This window comes from Corvus cornix, chromosome 24, assembly GCF_000738735.6.
Source record: "Corvus cornix cornix isolate S_Up_H32 chromosome 24, ASM73873v5, whole genome shotgun sequence".
Lineage (NCBI taxonomy): Eukaryota > Metazoa > Chordata > Aves > Passeriformes > Corvidae > Corvus > Corvus cornix.
Window position 1 is genome coordinate 4,716,573 of NC_046353.1, and position 6,408 is coordinate 4,722,980.

A 6,408-nucleotide genomic window follows, 5' to 3' on the forward strand; every position below is an offset into this window, starting at 1 on the left:
CCACACAATAACCAGCACTGATTACAAATTCCTCATCTAGCCCAGACCATGGCATTGCTCTTCCACTTTTGCTGAATGGAGAAGGTGAGGGCAACCCTATGGCTGATGTTGTCATACAGACACAGCTCCCTTCGCTGGAGCTCCCCCACCAGAATCAAGTGCATTCACATCCCAGATGGAATTTAAGCTATAAACGATTGTCCTGTGGATCCTGAAGCACCATCAAGCTATACATTTCCTTTTTTTGGCCATACTTGAGGCAAAATTCGAGCTGAGTGGGGGCCAAGAGACAGACACAAGGACAAAAGGTCCACTCCAGGCAGCACTACCAGCTGCAAACCTCCCACACACCAAAAGACAGCTGAAACCACCCATCCCAGGGCTGATTTCTCCCAAAAAACAAAGGAGTTTTGCAGCAAACATTGTCCCAGGTTCCTCCAGTTCACAGAGCACAAGTTCCCACTGTGATGCTGCTCCCCCTCCCTCATCATGGAGCAGAGATGCTGGAAGATATTCGGGTGGAAAGGTGCTTTCATGACTCAAAAAAAAAAAAAAAAAAATCATATTTCAGTTTTGTATTCATCTCTGCTGACTGGGGGATCTTTTTCTGCTGAGTCCTTTCCACTGGTTCCTGCAGCTGCCAAAGTCTCTGCAGACACTGATGGAAAAGGCAGAGGGGAGCCAAGGTGTCTGTCAGGCACCAGGAGCTCAGGACTGAGCAGCCCCTCAGGAGAGGCAGGGCCAAGGAAATCCAGTGGGTGCAGGGGTGAGGGATTCCCACACACTGCACACCGAGTGCATCCCGCAGGGAACGGGGCAGCTCAGCTGCTTCAGGCATCACAGCAAAGCAATGCACCTTCACAGAACCACTGAGGTGGCAAAGGACCTCCAGGGTCACCGAGGCCAAGCTGTGCCCGATCCCCACCCTGTGCCCAGCCCGGAGCACCGAGTGCCACATCCAGGTGTTCCCTGCACACCTCCAGGGATGGGCACTCCACCACCTCCGTGGGCAGCCCCTGATGATATCTAACAACCTGTTCCATGAAGAAATTCCTCCTAATATCCAACCTCAACTTCTCCTGGTGCAACTTGAGGAGTTTCCCCTTGTGCTGTCCCTTGTTCCCTGGGAGCAGAGCCTGATCCCCACCTGGCTGCACCATCCTGCTCAGGGAGCTGTAGAGAGAGTCCCTCCTGAGCCCCATTTTCTGCAGGCTGAGCCCACCCAGCCTCTCCCAACCCTTTCCCATCCCTGGACACACTCCCACCCCTCAGGGTCTCTCTTCCAGTGAGGGGCCAGACATGGACATAGCACTTGAGGTGCCTCCCCAGCAAAAGCCCAGCCAGGCAAGGAGGATCCACCACTTCCCTGGGGCACAGCCTCAGCTTGTCCAGCTTTCAGAGAGCTGGAGCATTGTGAAAAAAGAAGGAAGCAGATTTTGTGGAGCATGTTGTCACTTACGGGAGCGCACTGTCACCTCCCGAGGTGACACACTGTATTAACAAGGTGATATTAATAAGCAGATCCTACGTGCAGAATTTCACCCACGGAACTGCAATGACGTTTAACCTTGTGCCAAGTGCGCAGCAAGCTGATTATTTTAATTACAGGGTGGGATTTTTTTTTTTTCCTTTCCCCATTGCGGTTCCATCGTGAGCTTCAGCCACATCACTGAAAAGCTGAAGGTGAGGAGGGGCCCGTGGTAGCACCCAACGCCTCTGTGCAATTAGGAGTTGGTCACTTGGCTGAGCACCACAGGTCCCCTCCCAGCCCCAAATCACCACTCAAGCCTCAGGCTGGGACATTTAAGGCTCAGCACAGAGCAACTTGCTCTTATTGTACATAAAACATCTCCATTTACACCAGGTCTTGGAGCTGGGCTTTTGGCTTCCACCAAAGACACAAAAAAACCCCACATTTGCTTCACAAATAAACCCAAATACAGCATTTTTGAGAAACCTCACACAACAGCCAGCGTTGTTTTAATTGTTCCTTAACTTCCTATCTGCAAATCTGCAGAGCACTCTAATATAATCAGGTCCTCCGTACAAGGGATTAGCAGGCTTATATCCCGTGGATCCAATCAGGAAAGTCTATCAGCAAAACATACTTATGTTGATACAGCTATTATAATCTGCATAATTCTTCTGAGTTCACATACTTAATGGATAGCAAACAGAGTCATTACTGCTGCAACTTCCATCCGTAGGATCTCTACGAGCCATTCACTGCAGTGTTTTTTATTATTCATAGCTTTAGTTATTGATTTTCAGGAGAAGATACATGCTTTTAAGCACCATAAAAGCAAGAGAGGAAAACAAATAGCACTGTTCCAAGATTAATACTCTGCTCATAACAAAAGTATGGCTGTCACATTGCGCTGGGTTGAGCCGACGGAGCCTTGACAAATTCCATGCAAAATGGCTGAGTCGCTTAAGCAGCTCGTTAAATAATTTAAAGGCAAGTTTTACTGGAGGCAGGAAAGTTCTTCCCCAAATCCACTTCCTTCGATTTATGAGTCTGGAGTACGTTAATCAACCCAAGTGGATGCTGCATCCCAGAAGGGCACACGCTGTGCTGAGGGGTTGAGGGATGTGTGATACAGGATGTGCTCGCGTGTGATCCCTGCGGGCTCCACGTCTGCAAGGATTCCAGGCCCGAGTGCAGCTGACAGGCCTGGATGCAGCGATTACCCAAATCATGGGACACCAGGAATCCCCAATGTGGGGCACATGAACCTGGAAAGTGCAAGGACCACTCATCTTTCCCCTTTCCCAGCTCTCCAACACAGGATTGATCCCAAACACTCGATGACCTCACGTCCTCCCAGGGTCAGGACTGGCTCTGAAGAGACTCCACTTCTTGCTCTGATGCATTACCACAGCAAACTCCTGGAACCATTTGGGTTGGAAAAGCCCCCTAAGACCATCCTGTCCAATCCTTAAACCCAGCACTGCCAAAGCCACCACTAATCCACATTCCCAAGTGCCACACCTGCACGGCTTTTCAACCCCTCCAGGGATGGGGACACAGCCACTGCCCTGGGCAGCCCGTCCCAACCCTTCCAGTGAATAAATTCTCCCTAATATCCAACCTAAACCTCTCCCTGGCACAACTCCAGGCCATTTCCTCTTGTCCTGTGCCTTGCTCCCTGGGAGGAGAGACCAGCCCCCAGCTCAACACAACCCTTGTTCTCCCTCCCCTGGCAGGCAGAGCTCACTATCAAATCCATGGGAGATCAGAGCTATCAACCCTTGCAAAAAGGCTCCCAGATTCAGGGTACTTATGGGAAGAACAGCTTCCAGAGCCCAAGGGCCCCTTCGAAATCAACATTGCAGGGCAGCAAGCACAAAGCTAAGCTCAAAACTGCCAGAGCATGGCAAAAAAAAGCAACAACTTGTTCACTTAAAGGCTCACTTAGGAGGTGAAGAACCTACCAAATAACAACATTTTCATGGCAACTGGGGTCCCATTGGGGTCTTCGTGTTCCAGACACTGTACAGGCTGTCTCCATGTTAATAACCCTGCCTCCCAAGGGGGCACAAAGCAGGGAAAACACCCACAAAACCAAATACCAGGAGCCAGTCTGCTTTAACACCTGGGCAAGGAAAGCTCTGCAATAAAGCTGTTTGTGACATAAGCACCTAAAGAACTTTATAAACAACTCTCCAGGGCTGTGCTGGAGCTGCTGTGGAGATCGAGTCACAGCTCATGCTGAGAAAATCACCCCAAAAGCTCCACATACCCCTCTTAATTCCACAGAAAATTCTGGTGTCAGTCTTCCATACTTGGCTGCCCAGCTCTTATTTTAAATAAGCCGCCCATTTATTTGCAGGTCTTCAGGCAGACCCAGCTGGGCTCAGGAGAGACTCATCCCCCAAACAGCACAGCAACATGGGCAGTAGCCCCAACTTCACAACAGAAAATGATCAGGGAGAGGATTTATATTGCTCCACTTTCCCCATCCATCGAATTAAGCTGCTCCTGATTTTTCCGTGGGGTGAAAAGGGTGTAGAGGAGCCCTGGGATGAAGCTGCCTGCTTCAGCAGCACCTTGGCACACCCACTGGAATTGTGAGAGGAGAAATTGTGCTTTAAGTCACTTCCCACATTGGAAACTGTTGTCAGAACAAGGAACTGCAGATATTTTTCCTCCTTGGGAGGAGCTCTAGGTGATGGCACACTCAAGCCAGTTCATTGTTTCCAGCAAAAAAATTTTATCCATCCCATTAAAACTCCCTCAAAGCAGCTTTGCAGCCCTTCCCAAGAGTGGCCTGGTAAACAAGGCACAATTCAACTAAAACGGGCACAAATATTTAAGGACCCCTAAATTCCTCCCTGTCCCCACCCTGTGGGTGTGACCTAAATGGGTCCAGGTGCTTGAGAAAGGCAAAGCACCTCAGGCAGGTGTTTCAGTCCCAAATATCAGGGTCTGGGGAGAGCTCTCATGCTGGAGGGTTATCAGGAGCTGCTTTGTTCGGAGCCTCTCCCCTCCCGAGGCTCTTTGCTCCCCGTGCCGTGTGCTCTGCATTTCTCCATTAATAATAAGCTGTCAGACTCCTGGGCTGCACCTGTTATAAATTAAACTCTTAATTGGCCTCGCTTCCCAGCCCAAGTCGACAACAACAGCTCCCAACGGGTCCTGCAAGCCGCAGTTACACAGCGGGAAGAGTTAGAACCTGCCCAAGGACCTCTCCCACCCGCAATAAAAAAGCCAGTGGGGGAACAGGGATGTTTGTCACCGCTGGAATCGTGATGAAAAAGCGTTGGCATCGCTCTGGCAGCTCAGCATCCTCCAGCTCTGGGATCCTGATATACAGGCAAGGCTGCTCAGCTCATCAAAAGCTTGCAGCGGTCCCAAATCTCCGTCGGAGAAGGAAAGGAAGCAGCTGGGAAGGGCTGGAGGTAAAGGGCAAACTGAGGCACAGGGTTTGAACTGCAACGTGCCTGGCGTGGTGAGAGCCGGCAGAGGAGGAGGTTGGAAATCTCTTGGAGGCTTAATCCCGGACCAGGATAAGCCTAACTCAGCTGCTCAGCTTTGTTAACCCCGAAAATTCAAGCTCTCCCTTAGTTCCGTGTATTTCAGAGCGCACTTTGGAGCCAGCAACAGCTCACAAGCTGCATTTTCCTTCTAAAACATAATCAGAGCTGCTTCAGCGTTTATTGGCAGCCTGCTGACACAGGGTGCCAGGTACTGGAGCTCTTTTAACGAAAGTATTCACAGCATAACCCACAAAAGAGAAGTGGGGGCACAGCACAAGCAGCTCCAGCACCCGCAAACAGCCCTGGATGGGCAGGAAGGCGCCCCTGCAGCATCACCCCTCTGCTTCCTCGAGGATGCAGGCTGCAAAGAGCCCACTGAAAAGTCTAAAAATACCACCCTTCAAAAAAAAAAAAAAGAAAAAGAAAATGAAAACTCTGATTCAAGCAGAAAGATTTTGATTGAAAAATAAGGTTTTGATTAAAGCCAGTTTCCTTTGGTGCCTTCACTTCCTGCAGTACTTATACACAGCTAAAAGACACTCTCAAACCTGACATATTTGGGGCAACTTTTACAGTCTTGCAAAATTCTTCATTAGAAATGAGCAATTCCACTTCACGATTCCCATCCCAGACACCTGCAGCACCCAAATCCCACCCAACACGCGCTGCCACAGGCAGGAGTAACCTCTATTCCCACTTGTAGTTTATTTTTTTGCACTTAACACCAACCCAAGAGCCACAACCACACACGGAGAAGCAGCAGAAAGCCCCTGGCAAGTTTGGATGTTGCAGCTGGGGAGTTCCTCAGCACCAAACACAAATATCATCAAGAACAAACAAATCCTGAAGCAACTTTCCCAAAACTCTTCCAACACCTGGATGCAGCCAGGGCTCTGGTGACAGTGGGGACCCCTCTCAAGTCCCCCGCTCCCCAAAGCGGTTTTAAATGAGTTTTTAAAATTTCTCTTACATTTTTGCAGTGATGTCTCGTCCTGCTGCCATCCCATGTTGTCTTTCTCGTGGGGTGTCCCTTGCAGCTCCACAAGCAACTCTGAGCCTCTTCTAGAGAGAAGTCGGGGTCTCCAGAGGAGCCACACCTCCTTAGTCCCACCAGGAGAAAATCCAGGTGTATTTTTGAACATCCACAAAACGTTTAATTCCAAATTCCTTCGGGAACAGCCCTAACGCCGTGTCCAAGATCTCCCACATCCCTAGAGCATCAACACAGAGCTCGTGCTCCCCCGGCCCTTTTACAGCTGAGCAGCATCACCCCATTAATTACCAGCTGTAGGTAATTACCCTCACTCCTATTTCACCAATCACACCTCTTTTTCTTATTGTTCCTTAATGAGGTAACAAGGCTCAGGTGTTTTCCAGGGCACTCAGCACCTGGAACGCAGCAGAGCTGCCTGTTTGCATCAGCAACAC